At 44.6% G+C, this 17,882-nt stretch overlaps 1 protein-coding gene across 1 annotated transcript in view; it reads left to right on the top strand.

Moving 5' to 3' along the window:
- The first annotated feature begins 1,647 nt into the window (after nucleotides 1-1,647).
- The window catches only part of LOC144165141 (E3 ubiquitin-protein ligase MIB2-like), a 200,039-nt gene continuing 183,804 nt past the window's right edge, over nucleotides 1,648-17,882 (top strand). Inside the window, exon 1 of the mRNA XM_077695244.1 lies at nucleotides 1,648-1,664. The gene's annotated coding sequence lies outside the window, so the exon portion shown is untranslated. The remainder of the gene's footprint in view (nucleotides 1,665-17,882) is intronic.

The raw sequence follows: 17,882 nt of genomic DNA on the forward strand, positions 1-17,882 counted from the left end.
CGAGATCATTGAGCATAACAGTAAAAACACACGAAAACTTCACAGCCTCTGAGAACAGCAGGTTGTCTGGGCGTTCATATTAGCTCAGCTGTTAAGCCGTTTAAATCTGTTAGGAGCGTGACTTCAAAACAATTGTTTTCGTACTTTTAGCCCTGTATAACCGCAAATTTTATATCTTTTGTCCAATTATATGAGCAGCATTTATCCGGATAAACCAGATTTATATATAAATCGCTCGAAAGCGCAGTAGAAATTTGTAGAAATGCTCTATTTATTCCTTAAAGCCGCTTTGCGCCTATGAGGTTGGTATAGGCGAAACGCTGACACTTCATGATAAATATTTTTACGTGCTACATATGTCGGCAAGAACCTTCTTAATAGACAGTTTTAGCATACCGGGTACCGTCCGCTAACGTTACGGCGGCGGGTAGCGGGGCCCGACTGAGAATGGGAAAAATTCGTTCCGGTGGGAAGATTAGTTCCGCCGGCCGGCCTTGGCCATGCCCGCACCTTCTCTCCACTGAGGGGCAACCTCCTCACCAACCCCGCGCGCACATGCGCTCTCGGGTCCCGGTAACCCGCAACCATAGTGTGAGCCTCCGCTAGCCGCTATGCTAAAACTGCCTAATATCTGAACCGGTGAGCGAGATAAGGCATAAGCGAAAACATAATTTTCAGCACTTCCTGTCTTGGAGGTGGTTAGAGCACCCCGAGCCACCAAAGAAACTCTAGAAAATACACTGAGGAAATTTTATTCTTCAGATTCGGTACCTTAAGCTTGGCATTGATGAGTCATTCAGTCAATCTGCGGTGAACTAGTCTTACAGGTAAATATAATCTTATATGTTGTCATGACGCCAAGAACAATGGAGAGCTTTCCCAGTCAACGTGGTATATGAAAGGGAACTATTGTTGCGGAAAACCACTTATAAAGAACACGCAGGCTTCCAAGAGACAGTCAGCAGAGTGGCGTCGACACACGATCGTCAGTAAATGTAATGCCGCTGCGTTTTCTTTGTGAGTATTTATCTTTCCGTTGTACAATATCTAGAACAATTTAATCAGATCCAGTACAGTGGCCATCGGAGAAGAGCGTTCTAATACAGTGAAAAAGGGTGAGACAGCCTCCCCGTTGAATAAAATGCCCTGCGCTGCTTTCAAAAGAATAGGAAGGAAGCCAGCATCGCTTCGAACACACATGGAACCAGCGGGCGTGGCTGGACGTTGGTATAAAATATGGCATAGTTGTTGGCAATACCGGCGGATGGCGGATGCAAGAACGCGTGGTTATGTCATTTGAGATTGGTGTCAACAGTGCGCCACTAAGTCTCTTTTCTGCGCAACCATACTGTACATCAAAAATATAAAGTTTATACCAGTTTTTGGTACGATCATAATGTTGGTTATCACAGTGCATTGCATATGCGTTGTTGAGAGATGTTTACTAAATGTGTTAGCTACCACCAGTGGGAGCGCTTGTCCTGTTCAGCAAACAGAGTTCTTTTTGCAGGACGACAGCGGCAACACCCCCCTGCATGTTGCTGTTGCAAAAAGAAATTCAGAGATCCTGAATGAGCTGGCTGACCTTCCAGAAGTGGATTTTAAGGTTTGCAACAAGCAGGGGCTTAACGCTCTTCAAATGCAGCTCTGAACGGAAACGTCGCGTGAGTACTTTTTTACAATTTGCACAGGGCCGTCCACTCTATGTGCGAACACACCGCAGCGTGGCCTCGCTCCGCGGAGCGCCAGCACACACAATCAACGGCCGCGCATCGAAGCTAAGCGGCGCAGGCGCAGAAAGGCTGGGAGGCGGGGCTTCGTGTCGTCTGCTAGCGCGGGAGAGCGCCGTGTTTGCTTTGCTGTGAAGTCGCCTAACTGTAGGTATGCTTGTAGCGTCTAAGCACGCTGCGACGGCGTTGCGGGAAAGCGCACTTTCCTTACTGTGGCGCGTTGTGTAGTTTCTGCGTACGAGGACTCACAGCTTCCGCTTTTCAGTTCCGCGGTGCCCGTTAAATGCAAATATTTTTGCAAACATTTCAGGACTGGCTTGGTTTGGTTCAATGAGAGGCGCTGTATAGAACGGTATCGTATAATTTCGCCCACTAGGATTTATTCATTGTGCACTGGCATTATGCAGAACATATTTGTCTGTGCATTTCGCCTCCATGGAATTTTGGCCAAAGCGGCTGGATTGCGATCTTCCGAATTTCTTCTCGATGTGTATTGGCTTTTTTCATATATATGAATATCCCGCATCGTCGAGTTGGTTCAAGCAGTCGCCCAGCCAGGAAGTCACGCCCCCAGCACAATCTTCTACTCTACGGTCGATTCTAGTGGGCTAAACTTTAATGCATACGTCGTTGGTTGCGCTCCCTACATGGCTTGTTATTGGCAGACAGCGGCCCTTTCTTTGTTGCCACCTGTACGTACCCTCCTTTTTTGTAAGATCCGTACTTCCTCGCAATGGCCTACGGGAGCAACGAAGCTGTGGTCACCAGTTTCATGCTACACAATTGTGGAACGGCTTCTCAGTTCTTTCGGTACACAACTTCTGCATTCTTCTCTTTACTATCCGCATACACATGGCGTAGCAAAACGCCACGAACAGAAAAATCACCAACATGTTCAATACGTTTTTAATATGCTTAACAATCAATGCAATGCCTTACATTAAACAAACACTTGCATTGTGGACTCGTCATATTATAATTTCGTTTCACATTGCCGTATTTATTCTCAATTTTTATTACCTCGTTGACCACATTCGAAGTCGCATCGAGCAATCCGGGAGCGCCTTCGAGCAAGACCTAGCATGTAGATACTTCGGTCAAAAAAATTTCGGTAAGCTAGCACTGACGCGCAAGACTTCAATAGCGAAGCTGTTGTAGGTGAGTGCGCTTTTCCGCAACACCCTCGCGGCGCGCTAAGACGCTACAAGCTCGCCACCAGTTAGGCGTGCTTCAGAGCAAATCAAGCACGGCGCTCTCCCGCGCTAGCAGACGACCCGAAGCTCCACCTCTAAGCCCCTATGCGCCTGCGCCTCTTAGCTTCGATGCGCGGCCGCGGATTGTGCACTGGCGCTCCGCGAAGCGAGGCAACGCTGCGCCATGTTCGCACCTAGAGTAGACGGCTCTTGTACCTTCTCCTGTCGATTGGTTTTAGAGAACGTAACCAGGCATGAAAATGACGCACTTGTTGTTTCACGAGCTTGTAATTTGTTATAGAAGTGATAACAGCCCGAAATTTTTCCGAAGAATTGTACGCAAACAGAACAGCACGCGGAAATTTTTCTTCGAAGACTTCACCACCTTCGCACTGTTACGCGTTTTCGGCCAGCCATTATTTGCAACATTTCGGTTTCAGTAGTTGGCCTCGGTCGCTAATAAATATATGTTTCTGTTTAACGTTAATTTTTTCAGCACTTGCAGCATTTGTATATCCGCTGTATCATTCAAAACACATTTGGTCGGATGATCTGTACGTTTTGTCTTCGCTGTTTATGTTACAATACGCCTAAGTAAAGCCTTAGAGTGGGATAGTTGGTAATTCATAGTGATCAAATGTAGCGCAGAAGAAACCCACAGAATGCAAAGAATACAGCCGGGCGAGCGCTCGTCGCTGTGTTCTTTATGTCCCGTGTGTTTCTTCTGCGCTACATTTGATCACTATGCTTAACTACTCAGATTGTTGAATCCACATGTACAGTAATCAAGCGACGGGGGCTCGAGCTCCGGCAGCGATGTGGAGGTGCGAGTGCCGTCGGGGTACTGAGTTGGACGTAATGACCTCTAAGCGTGGTTTGTCGGTGTTCGCTGCGGTACGTCAGTCGCATTTACATATTCTTGTTCCGCATCTCTCTTTACGTCACGAGCCCGTTTGTCCTCTACCTGTATGTCGCCAATACGATGGCGGTTTTTTCTGCCGACATGACTCATTGTCCTTGGCACGACAACCACAAAACTTAGGCGCAGCATTTTATCCATTTTTTCTGCATAAAGAAAAACTGAATAAGACATCCATGGTATTTGCCGCCGGCTTCAGGCCACTGAGATGTTTTTCCGAACATGGTGCTAAAAGACGATACTGTGCAAACAGTGGGGGTAAATGCATCCTACCGTACTCTGTAGGGCTCGGGAACATTGTCAAGCTCTTCTGAGCTTTCATTTTGTATACTACTTCTCCATGCAATAAAAATACAACGGTTGATTGATGGTGGGTTTAACGCTCCGACGCAATGCAGATGGTGAGGTGCGCCGTAGTGGAGAGCCCCGGATTATTTTCACCAACCCTGCATCTGTAACGTGCGCCGAAATATAATACACACTGGCGGTTTTGCTTTTCGCCTCCATCAGAAAAGCAGCCGCGGCGGCATGGAATTGAACCTGCGACCTCGTGCTCAGCAGCGCAGCGTCTTAGTCACTGAACCACCGCGGTGGGTGATAATAAATTAGTTGATATTTGAAATTAAATTTAAAGAACCCTAGCCTAGGATAAAGAAATTTTCTTTCTTAAGGCAGTATGAATACATATGGGGTGTGAAGTTAACATAGATGGTGCAGCCCGGAAATATTATATGAACGAAATATTTGGTAATTCTTTCAGTTGGTCAGGCGGCATGCACATTCATTGAATAAAGGATGTCTTGTTCCAACAATTTTCCAAAGAAAGAAAACGACAAGGCACAGTTCTTTGCCGCGAATGTATACACTCATTAGGAAAAATCTAGAAATTTTAATGTGCCTTTGTGACTTGTGATTTAGAAATCAGGGTTAGAGTCAGCAGAGATTGCAACGCATGGCTTTCGCGAAGGGAAGATAAAGAAGCCACGATGCAGAAATTTACCATGATAAATGTTTCAGAGCGGCAGCAAGCTGCTGCAGGACAGCAGATGAGGAGTGGTGTGGTGTTTTTAGGCATTTCACACATTTAAAGCGTTGATTTATCCTTTCATGTATAACTTTAATCGTACGAGAAAATGGTTAGTCGTGGTAACATCCAATGAGTGGCCGAGAAAACACTCTATCATTAGTTCAGAAAACGGAAAAAGGAATTTCGACTTTTGAAGTGCGGGTTGCGATGATAAACAGTGCCCTCTTGAAGGTAAAGAGCAAAAGCGAAGAGTTGAGTCGGGTAGATACAATACAGCGAACAATGCATCTTACGGATGGGTGACAGCGCTCTTCACAGGCCATATTTTGGATTTGACATTTTGAAATTCTAGGTATTTTGGGCAATTTCTACGAAATCATCAAAGCTGTCTGGGTAATGTACAACGCAGTGAATTTCACGGTTTAGGGTACTACAGTTTATAATCGTCATAGTCAGCTTGTCTATGCCAACTTCAGGGCAAACGCCCGTCCCGTAGGTCTCCGATTCTCCTGCTCCTGCCCTTAAAGAGACCAATTTATCCTTAGAAGCTTCTTGATCTTTTCGAACCCCCTAACTTTATACCACCCCTGCCATGCTTGACTTCACTAGGGATCGAATCTGTTTTTTTATTAATGACCGAAGGTTATCTGCCTTCGCATTACATGCCCTCCCCACGCACGATTAAGCTTCTTAATTTATAGTGATAGGGTCTTAACACGCATTTCTTCCCTAAACCAGTCCGCTCTCTTCTTGCTAATTAACGTTACACGTACGATAATTATTTGCATTTCTCGCTGAGTTGTCCTGCATTTAAGTTGAACCCTTTTAGTGAACCTCCAAGTTTCGGCCCCCCAGGTCAGCACCTGTAAGGCGTAGCTGTTATACATTTTCCTCTTTAGAGACAATGGTCGGCTGCCATTCATTTTCTGAAAATGCCTTCCGTATCTACTGTTGTAAAAGAAGTAGGTCTGCCTCTCTCATGACCCATAATCATCATCATGAGTTCACTGGTATAAAGTAATCATCAGGAGGCGTCTCGGCGGCTCGTCCCATTGTCTACATATTGTTGGAAGCCGAAACCCGGGAGAAGCGACCTCGAGAGGTGAGGCACACTCAGCGGATTTTGATTCTCTTCGGCCGCCCTCTCACCTCTCGGGAGCCAGAATGAAGCCGCAGATGGAAGACGCTGATTCGAGGAACATCGGAGCAGCCTAAGAAGAAGAAGATGGAACAAGCCGAGCTTTAAGAGATATCTGCACGATGCAAGACAAGATGATCCTATGCGGGGCCGATACTGACGCGGAGATAAACCGACTAGTGCCCTCTGAGCCAGGTCGCCAGCCTTTACTGAATTTGCGACGCTGGACCGGATTATGGAGGCCCTACTTGAAAGGCGGCGCATCGTCCGTCAAGGTATCACGTCCATGATCGGCAAGATTGAAGACCTCCTCCCAATCGAAACACCACGAACAAGTGAGTTGAAGGAGCTGCTTGGTAATTTGATTGAATATCGTGACGCACTGAAAATGATTAACCGAGAAGTTCAAGACACGTTGGACATTGATAAATTAGAGGCCCAGGTTGAAGATGCGCTTACGTTCGAATAATTAGTTTGCATGGCAAAGACCAAGGCTGAGTTCAAATTGTCAAATTGGTCGAAGCGCAGAGAGCGAGACAAAACCTAATTGCTTCTTACAGATGTCGAAACTACGCAGAACTGAAAGAACACCTACAAGAGAAATAAGAATACTGTGCGAATACCGATACTCCAGACGCGGATCAGAATGCTTCAGCAGTGAGTAATGGCCAAGTTACGAAGAAAACGAACGTACATTTGCAAGGTTCAGTGCCACTAGAAACCGGACATCTCGTGTTTAATTCTGAAGAAACCAAATACGACGAGGTTACCACCCACAAGAAAGTATCAGATTGAAGGGCATTTATGCCTACCGCGTTTGGGCCAGCGCAAGCAAACGAGATAATTTACGACTCGACCATAAACAAGCTGACACCGCCTGTAATACCAAAGGGCACCTCAAGTCCTGGAGCACTTAATGACAAAGGAAACCGCAGGAGCAGAGAGCCCAAGGCGCTTTCGAGCGATTCGCCGGTCGAAGACGGGAAGAGATCTTTGTTTAAACGTGACCTACTTGGTGCTCCAGTGTTAATATATATGGTTACGAGAAAGAAGGTGTGTAAGCGAAGCAAACAAAAGACTGCCAAGAGGAACCGTCGGGAGACAAAGAAGCTAAAGGTCGGTTCAAATGGAACTTCATCCCCACTTCGAGAAAGTCGGTGCCGCAAACTACAGGTTGCGGAAGGGAAGCATTGCTATGGGCGCCGGCTGTTTTCAGCGAAAGGGCGTACAGAATGCCGCGAGCCAAGGCAAAGAGCTGAATTTGCCTCCAGGACACTCATTCTATGCTGTGAAAACAAGCCTACTTCTAATAAGCTAAATGTGCACGCGCCTTCCACTAAGAAAAACGATGTGAGCCGAAAACAGAAAGTAATACCTGCTACCAAGATGGAAGGAAGACGCTGAACTAGTTTCCTCACAAGACTGTATCGAGTGGCCGAAGTGGCTTCGTTCATCGGTCCACCAACGCCAAGGCACCGTTACCATCGGTGGAGGTGGAAGGTTCAAGGGGTCGAACTCTTTTGGCTCGTATGGACATGAAAGGAACGCTACGGGGACAAAGGAATTTTTTTACACGGAGTATGCTCGTTCATTGTTGCGCGGGAGAGGATGTTGTAAAAAATGTAGCTCTGTCTCTCTCGTGCCCCATAATCATTATCATGAGTTCACAGGATTAAAGGAATCATCAGGAGGGGTCTCGGTGGCTCGTCCCTTTGTCTACATATACTCCACCCCATTATTATCTATTTAATTACTTCTGCTTCACGGTTCGAATCCAAGCTCACTTATTGGTCTGAGTATATATATTCGCTTACCACCTCCACGGCCTCACCACTCATCTAAAACCGCTTTGAGCTCCCTTCACTATTGAGGATTACGTTAGTGTTTTGCATAATAATTGTAAGGCCCACCATTCTATTCCGCTTGTCCAGTGGGCTAATCATGCTTTGAAATGTGGCCCCCGACCTATTTAGCATGGCAACGTTCAGCAGATATGAGGTCACTGGGGCATTCTCTGTTAACCCTTACGCCTACCTGCTCCCAATCCAATGTTCTGAATACCTCTTGTACACATGTTGTGAATAACAGTAGAGGGATGGCGTACTTGTCCCGCACCATTCCTTGTAGGTATTTTCTCCTTATGAAGGACTGGTAGACCCATCGTAGATGTACTCTAGTATTCTTACATAATGCTCATCTACACCCTAATTACGCAATTCCTGAATGAAATCTCAAGTTTTGAACAAGTTAAATTAGTTCTCATATTATATGCAGGTTATCTATAAGCGTGGAGTATACTCTGCGCATTTCTACATCACCTGATTCATCGCGTGAGTAACATACTTTGAGATTAGCGCTTACAAAACGCTGGTTTTTATTAGGTGAACTGAAATCCACGCTTGCCGAAATTCTCTTAGTGACTACCTTGACAAGTACCTTGTAGACGCGTGGCAGTAAGCTGATGGGCCTATTACTTTTCAAGTCTTTCATGTCACCTTTCTTATGAATTAGGATATGTTCACGTTCTTTTATCATTCCGGTACACTCGCGGTCATTACGCATTGCGTATACAGGCTTGCCAGTTATACTAGTTCAATTTGTCTGCCATGGTGTAAGTAGTCTGCGGTTATCTGATGCTCACGAGGTGCTTCAACCACTCGTATTACTTTCAAAGACTTCTTTACTTCTTCTGTCGTCTCTGGTGGTATGTGTACATCCTTTGAGCTACTTCCTCGTTCGCTGTTTTTCTGCATGTCACGGCTGCCTCAAAGAACGCTATAGCACTCCTGGGCTAGTATAACTATTTTATCTCTTATTCTGATTACATTTCCTTGCTTCCTTTAGGGGAATACATCTGATTTTTCTTTATGACTAGACGCCTCTTCACTGTTTCAAGCTGACTCTTTCTTTAAACACAGCAATCTCAATCCTCGCCCAATTACACTCCCGAATGTCAGCTCTCTTACGCTTATTGATTAACTTCGAAAGCTCCGCTAGTTCTCTTTCGTCAGCTGCGGTGGACACTGTCATGCCGTGCCGTTCTGCACTGATAAGCCGCTAGTATTATGCATTTTTAGAGACGCAGATAACTACAGGTAATTTTTTTAATAGGTTCTTTCGTACTGTAAGTCTAGCATGGCGCTCGGCTACCTATTTAGGGAACATTTTATCACAATATTTATATGATAACCTGCCAGAATAGCGGGTAGTGGGGCAACTGGTGATAACAGACGTTTAGGCCCAAGCGGAGGTAGTGGACCTCAAAGATCGATATAGGCATTTAGTATATATTCGGAGTTAGGGGCCGGTACTAGCTGCCCCTAGAAAGGTATTATCTCGACAGCATTGGGTGCCTCACCAAACACAAAAAGTGACCATAGCTGCCGTCATAGTCCGGCAACACGAGTGATACCGAAATAACCGTAACTGGGAACAGAAACGATTTAAAGGAAAATACATTTGGACTCGTGCAGGATTTCATCCTCGGCCGCAAAAGCAAGAGTGCCACCCAGCATGCTAACCCGGTACTCTGGGACATCAAAACCAGAATTAGCCCGAAATGTGCACTGTGAATGGTGCACGGTACGGCATGCGAAGAACATGTCCCCTCATTTCGGGGTAACTTTCCGTAAATGCAAAGCCCTCTCACTCTGTGCATAAGAATATTTCTAGGCAAAACACAAAGAAACGAAAGGGAAAACAAGACTCATACACTTACCAGCAGCAAAGAATGCTTACAATTGCTGGGCTCAAAGGGCGTGAGCCACCTTCAGTTTCCAAGGTTTTTTTTAGACTTGTATGTTATGTAGAAACGTCTTTACAGCTTAGGACCCCACTTTGTACATGGTGCAGGTTGACAATTCGTAAAATAGCTGATTTTGCAACGACGTGTTCAGGGACTACAAATATTATAGAGCGAGCTTAAACGCAGGGGAAAAGTATGCACGAACGGAAGAATTGGTGCGAAGAAGTCGAAATTTTTACACAACTGTAGTAAAGTACACTTTGTTTGGAATGAACTCACGCAGCAGTAATATGCACAATCTGGATTATTCCACCCCACAACAAGTTCTGCTATGCATGTAGTTACTGTTAGAGAAACGAAAAAGCGAGGCATTGGGCATTTTCTACGTTGCAGCGTTTCTTCAAATAAACGAAGTTTAGATTCATTCTTACAGAGGCAAAAAACGGTTTTATCGAGGATGTCTTATGCAGCTGAGATAACACAAAGAAATACAAACGAGTAAAGGCAGCAGGTTACTGCTGCCGGCGGCAGAGTCACCAAAATATACACCCTGGAGGTGTGCGCTGCATTTAAATGCTCGTCAAACAGTGCGAAAGCCGTTCTTTAGCACCGAAATAAAAAAGGTAATACCATGCAAAATATTTTTCGCATAGAAGACGTTTCGCCCATGAGACTTTCCACGTCCACCTGGCGACTTCTAATTATAATCCGGATGAATAAAACCGCGGTATCGTTGTTGGCGTAGTTATTACGGTTGAGGGTGTTCGACTTTAAAATCTGTTCTCTTTGGTCGTTTGTGGTTTAAGCAAAATGGCGGCAACCGCCTAAACTAGGGCTTATAGCGACTATGCCACAAATGTGACTTGGTGCGGAATTCTTAAAATTTGGATGAATAATAGTATTACAAAGGCCTCCAGAAGATTCAGTCAGCATTTGGGACGCAAAAAAAAGGAGCTACCAACGCGCGGGAAGCTCCTGAACTTTCAGAGCCTGCTCGTAACGCAGTGTTAGTCAGAGTTTCATTCCGCATGTCTTAAAAATGCAAATAAACCCTCAACAAACCTCGCTAGGGTATATCCAAACATGAGAAAAACAAAGCAGCAAAAGTTCGCCTAAATAATACTATTCTTTGCTGTCACCCACGTAAAGCCGCCTACCTTGCACATTTTCTTGAGACAATCCTTGAAGCCATTGTGGCCCCACCAAAAACCTGATTCCTTTGAATTTGATAGCGAGAACTGCCGCGACCACTCCTGCTGCCACCATTCACCACGTGGCATGTCAATTTGATGTACTTGGGCAGTACTGGATCTCACGGACGTACTTCATAAGAGGGTTCTCAAGAGCTTCGCGCGCACATCCGCGTATTCTGCGCTTTGCGGTCGTCACCTTGTGCGGAGGGAGGCGGCTCGCTCTCCGTAATGTTCTTCTATTAATCAGAATTTTCTCTTTTGAACAATAAACCCATTCCAAGGGGTTTTTTTTAACGATCAAGTGATCCCTTAGAAGTTTCAGCAAGACTAATGGTGGAAGCAGCCTCCCCCTCAGACAACCCCGCCGGATATGCCGGAGTTTTAGCACTTCCCACCAAAATTTCGTGTTTGGCTACCGGGAATGACCTCACGCGTCGAGTTACCAACGAGCAGCAAAGCCCACATTGTGCAGGGTGTACATCGCTGATTATGTGAAAGCTTCACAGCTGGCACGATCATGGCAGCCCCGCTGCGTCAAAGATCCAACAACCAGGAGTGTAGCAACTTGCGTCGCAAGTGATACAATGGCCAGGGGCGTCAAGTTTGAAGCTCGACAATGTACTACGAGTTTCATATCAATGAAATGTATTTATTTACTTTTCCTTTTTAGTTTTTATTCATTTTTTTCCTGTGGAAGGTGGGATGATTAAAAGATGGATTTTTTCCACCACCGATTGCAGCTTCTGTTTTGCAGTTACTTACATTTTCGCTATGAACGCCTCCTTGAAATGCGCCTCCAGCCGCACTGCGCTACTCAAATCGGACAAGTTTGTGGTATGTTCTGAGCATGATCTGCTTTCTTGCCCAGGCTTCTAAAAAAAGCCGCGGTTTTTCTTAGTTATTTCCGACTCCACTTCGCCAGCTGGCGCGGCCTTTAATCTTAGTTTTCCGCTGTATAGGCTTTTCCTTGGCCTAGCATCCTTGTTATTTTGTGTTTTTTCCCGTTCCTTGTGATTTGTTTGGGGGACATGTACGCATTGGGGGAAGTGCTGGAGGAAATTAACTCTGGGGGCACACATTCTGCGGGATTGGCATTGTGCTCAACTAATAGTTTTTAACGCGAAATCGTTCTTGTCCACGGCGACCAAAGCATGCTCTTCAACAGGGTCGAGAGAACGCGCATTGGCGCGGATATCGTGTGTAAAAAAGGTCACAGCTGTTAACACTTCGCCAGCACATTCAGTGGTGTTCCACAGGTTTAACAGTGCGCGTAAATTATAAATATTGAAATGCCCCAAAATATTCAGTACGGTTTTTTCGGAGAAACTGAGGAGGCAACTGAAATTGAACAGGCAGAATTACTTTAGGCACACTGTTTTATGCAGTCCACCTAACAAAAAATGAAAACCCGTTCGAAACACTCAACGCGAGATCACTTGCCATTGTGTGACGACGCATACCACGAGTATAGCTACACGTGCAATGTAGAGGCACCAAGAATTCTTCTTTTATCAAAGTAGCGGCAGTGATTCTGATGCCGAGGTTGTAGGGTATAGTCTACAGCGCTTGAAGACTCGGCAGCCAACCGAGCCAAAAAAAACATTTTCGAGGAGAACTTTGCTGAAAGATCGGGCATTTTGCATCGTAAGTTTTGTGAACATATCGTAAGCGCTTTTATTTTTTTCCTACAGCTGAGCAAGCCTAACAGCCATACGGTCAAGCGAAGCTGATTTCATGAGGTTCTCATTGCTTTGGTGGGGTGGCAGTGGCTCAAAACAATATCGGGAAGATAACTGCATATGGTTCTGACTATACGCATTAACTGGGGAAGTCTGTCAAACCCAACGTTGTCATTTGTTGTGCTTGTAAGCCACCCCGATGGAGCTCCTACAAGCATTGCGCTCTAATTTTAAAAAAAACGATGCAGCCGCTGTAAGGACGCCATCGATTAGTGATCCCACTTCTGGAAAAACGTTGTTTTCAAGCTAGCATGTCAGCGGTTCCCCGCACAGAACGGCCCTGTTGCTGTGGGCAAGGTAATTCGAGCCTTCCCGGTTATCGTTCGGTTATAGACCGACGAGCTTCACGTCATAACAAAGCTCTTCGGCGGGAAGCTATATTTAACAAAGTTTCCGCATGCACAAAATTACAAATTCCGGTCCAGAAAGCGAAACCAATAGCGCTGAGGTGTAGTTGTGCATGTTGGCTTTGGCATAGCTAAAAATCGCGTGTACCCTGAACCATGAATTCTCGTTGCTGGCTGTTATGATTGGTAGTGATCAGTAGAATAGGCATTTATCGATACGCCCACTGCCTTTAATCGACTATACGCAGGCGTCACTGCAAGCAAACCGGAGCTGCTGTGTTTGGGATTAAATTTAGCAACACCTGATCGAGCGCGCCGTGTCTAGACGTCAATGGTTTGGCACGCTGACTCTAATTGTAGCCTGCTGGGATGGGCAGGTCACAATAATAAAGCGAGCTGTGGTCCTGAGTGAAACTGGTCGTGGCACCTTGGGCAGCCATGTTCCGAAATTACCTACAACGCGTTCTATGCTGTGCGATGGGGAAAAGGTGAAAAGTGGCGTCGCCGTGCATACCGATAGTCGCTAACGTGTACGCACTCTGAGCTTCAATCGACGGGTGGCGATACGGAAAAAATAACTCAGCTAACTTCGCTTAAGAAAAATTTACCAGTTTTCAAAAGAATCAGACAAGCATTGACCACCAATTGCTTCCTAGCGCCAGAGGTTCGTGCAAACTGTTCAAAGTGTCGAAAACGCCGCAACAAAAGTAAAGTGATCACTGTGTTTGTGTCCATACAATACGATCGCGTTTTGGAGACTGGAAACAACTCAAAGGCAACTGAAGAGCTTGAACAGGAAGTATAATCTCTGCAAGACACCGTGGCCGACGATGCGGTTAAAATTATCCATATTCAACTTGAAATAAATGAGACTGAGCCGTACAGTCGTCTATCCAACACAGAAATATTAAGATTGACGGGTCTTCCCCATGAGGGACTCTACTGTTAAATGACTGCCATTGGTGAGAAGTAGAAATAAGTGAGCATACCTGCGAGAACACAACTGCCGTTCGCCTGCTACCTGCATTGTCAGAGCAGATTCCGACTGCCCGCACGTTTTGGTAGCCATCGGTGCCAGAGAAACGGCTGAGTAGTAGTTGTAAGCTACGCAGCCTTAGTAAATCTTGCGAGTTGCCTGCTATTGTTTTCAACAAGAATCTGACGTGACCAGAGAGTCACCTCTTCTGGTGGCCCACGGTCCGAGGAAATAAAACGTCGTACAGTTTTCCGGGTTATAAAGGGGAAAATTATTGCTCGAAAAGACGAGGGCGCTCCTTTGATCAATATTCTTCTCTTGGCGACGTGTATCGCATGCTGTAGGGCTCAGGACTCACTATGCCAAAATTCCCTAATTGAAAATCTTCGTTGAGAATTACGAATCAGTTAGAGATTATTCATGCAGTAGTTTGAGCGTTGTTATTAGAATCCCCAGGAAGTAATGGAGTGAATTGTGAGCAACGACTACGACACTATACGATGACGTAGACATATTGTAATTCAAGCACTTCATTATACCCGATGAGCACTGTGGTGCCTTCTGCTTTTCTGGTTTTGCCATTTTTTTGATACACGAATGAATCGCAAAGGTGGAGGACTCACTGTTTACTTTATATGTTCTTAGTCAGTTTCGAGACTGAACGTAAACTTCAATTAAGCGGAAGTCATGGCATTTGTCGTAAGCAAAACACGTGTGATTTACCGTAGTGATAATATATCGCCTCCCTTCTGAAAATGTTACGAAAATGGTTTGATAGCTCGAATATGCTTGCAAAAACCGCACGAATATTTCTGGAGATATAAACATAGAATAATCGGAATTGGAGCAATCCATCAGGTCTCGCTGAGTTCATGTCTCGCTTGCTCACACTGATACTAATGGCCATTTATCGGAAACAACCCGAGAAAATGAATTTATCATTGAGAATCTTTTCAAAAGCTACATTGGGCATGCCCATATCGGCGCAAGCGACCTCAAATTCAAAGCGAGAATGCCCTCCCGCCGAATATACCAGACCACAATTTCGTTGCGTGTTATTTTGCAAAAGACATTCCCTGTGCAGGAACGTATGATTCAGGAAAATAAATGTTTGAGAGAAAACAATTTGTCAGAACGGTTGTGTCGTTTTATTGGAACGATTTCAGTATAAATATTACCCCAAAACGTCCTACGAAAACTTCGTTAGGGTAATCAACAACCTAAAAAAAAATGCAAAAGAACTGTCTACGTTGAAAAGCGAAATCCCAAATGCCAATGGCTGACAACAAAACATTTCGCGGCTATGAAGTAAAACTACGCAGTTTAGTCGAGATGCCACCAAGCCCCGAGGAACACTAATGTTCTTTCGGAATTTCGGGAAGCTATAAATAGACTTACCGCGCTCATACCTGCGTCAAAAGTGTTTCACATGAAAAACCTCGAAGACTCTAATCATATTACTGTAAAATGGGGTCTGTTATTATTACACTACCTGGAAATTAAGAAAGATCTATTCCATAGAACGGATTGTAATTTTGGGGCTTCATTTTTGCATTTGTCTGATGAATTTATGTGTTCATTTTACGATGAATATTTTGCCACGCCTCTTAACACACCATTCTAATACGTTGTCCTGCCTTTTTCAATTTTCTTCAGTCTCTAACAGAACCAGAACTACTTTCATTGTCTTAGCCCTCAAGCATAAAAAAAAGTTCACGAATCGATAATGTTTTAATGGCGACATCTCCAGAAGCTTTGCCGTGTTGAAACATGTACTGTTAATTATGCCAAATATGAGCTTTGATTCAGGTGTGGTATTACGTAGTTTATAACGAGCGCACAATATTCCACTTTACAAAAAACGAACTAAAATACCACGTCCCACTACCGCCCTATTTCTACCAATTTTTCCATGCCACATATGTTCGAAAAGTAACTTCATGCTCTCGTCATTTCGTTATTACTGAAGCACAATTAACTAAATAAGCAGCAGTGTGCTCTTGCTTCGGGATCGCGTAGGCAAGTCGTTCTTGAGAATCTATCTCAACTACTGCACGGTACATTTGAAGAAAAAAAGGCTACCCTTGGTCGGTTCCCTCATGAACAAACGGCTTTCAATACTGTGAATGCCCATATCTTGTGGAATAAGTTATAGAGTTGCGCATTTCGGGGACCGTTTTTATCTCTGCTACGCGACTACATGTCCCCGCTTAGCAATCGGTGAGCCTTGGGGTAAGCAGGGTGCACAGTTTTATTTGCCTAATGGAGACCCCAGGGTTCTTGTTTCGTTCCACTTTTCTTTGACGTCGATCCTAATGACATTCTGAGGGGATCGCATCATTCCAAAAATTTTAGTAGGCCGACGAGACTTTGCTTGGGTCAAAAAACACGAATTACTAAACTGCGCATTCATACCTTGAGAAAGAAGCTGCTAAACTGAGTGATGGTTAGAAGTAAACTTGAATCAAAGGTAACCCTCAAAAATAAAGCTGATATCTTTAAGGAAACTCCATAGGATAGTACCAAACAATGATAGTATTTGTTTGGGCGATGTAAAATGCACAACTTGGTGTTGCCTCCCTGTAAAAAAGGTACCTTCGGCAAAATATTTCAGTGTGTTCATTGACGGTGACCTGTCCAGGAACAGACACAAGCTGTAAGAACCTCTGAAGTATTGCGTGTGTACTGTACAATGAGAAGGTATTTCTGCCCTTTTTAATTAGGAGGGTATTGGTCCAAGCTGCAAGTTACATTATTCTTCTTTGTGGCATCTGCTCGTTCTTGTTCAGTTGTTCTTCAACCTCAAGACAGATTGAATTTATTTCTGCGAAAATGTTGCCAAACGTTTTCGCTATCATGTTGCATAAAAAGGGTAAATGAGCGCATTTTAATCGGCAGGATTGCTTATTTTTCAACACGTATTTTAACAGCGTGCCATTTTGAAAACATATTCGAAAGCGATTAAGTAATTTGTACCAGAAAATACTCGCCCCGATAACATGTGTCTTCTTATGGGATTCCAAAAACTGAAACTACCTAACGGACAGCGATATGGCCATGGTATGTCGAATTTTAATAAGCTTCCAGATGACTACCTTTAATAACTTCTCAAGGTTGGCTAAGAGCGGCCACACTTTCTTCTCAGGACGGTTTAGGTGGAGTGCTGAGCAATGTTTCGTTTTCTTGCACATTTTTTTGTTTATTGTTTTTTGTTTTGAGTTTGCCTTTACTCAATACCTTCCACCGGTGTCCTTGTTTTTTTATCGTACTGACGTGTTATAGCTTTGTGTTGTACACAATTAGTGTGTGAAACCATCGCGGCTCCTGGGTAGCGCACACACCTACTGAAAGCTTAAGCTTCCTCGCGTTTACATTGCTGTACTTGTGGGAGCTAAATGCATCCCAAATCCTAAACCATCAAATTGCTTACCGTTAAGGTACTGGACATAAGGTGAAACTCGTCGATGTTTCTCCTCACTTTTCCTATACGGCTTGTGTCCCATATTTATAAAATTTTCAAAATCCTTAGAACAACATTTGAACGAATGTATTATTTTGCGGGTCTCAGCGGGTCCCCACATTGGAGCTGTTAACGAGCACGTGTAAAGCCCTGATATAAGAGGCCTCTTTCTCGTGTTTAATTATTGGGATCGATGACATTTTTTATCTTGTAATAGTATAGTAAGAATTTGGCGAACATTTCTCCCAACGTCAGGGCCACAATCAGATGCCTTCTAAACCCCTTCACTGCCACGGCTGGGGTATCTCGAAGTGTGACCCGCAAAGTGCTCAATAGTACACCCAGGGGCTGTGCGGTCCTGTTCGCACAGACACCCAGTAAAAATTGCTATAATTTGGGTCGTTATTGAGGATTT

The sequence above is a fragment of the Haemaphysalis longicornis genome, unplaced genomic scaffold (assembly GCF_048455015.1).
Source record: "Haemaphysalis longicornis isolate Haplotype H1 unplaced genomic scaffold, Haemaphysalis longicornis Haplotype H1 scaffold_14, whole genome shotgun sequence".
Taxonomy (NCBI): domain Eukaryota; kingdom Metazoa; phylum Arthropoda; class Arachnida; order Ixodida; family Ixodidae; genus Haemaphysalis; species Haemaphysalis longicornis.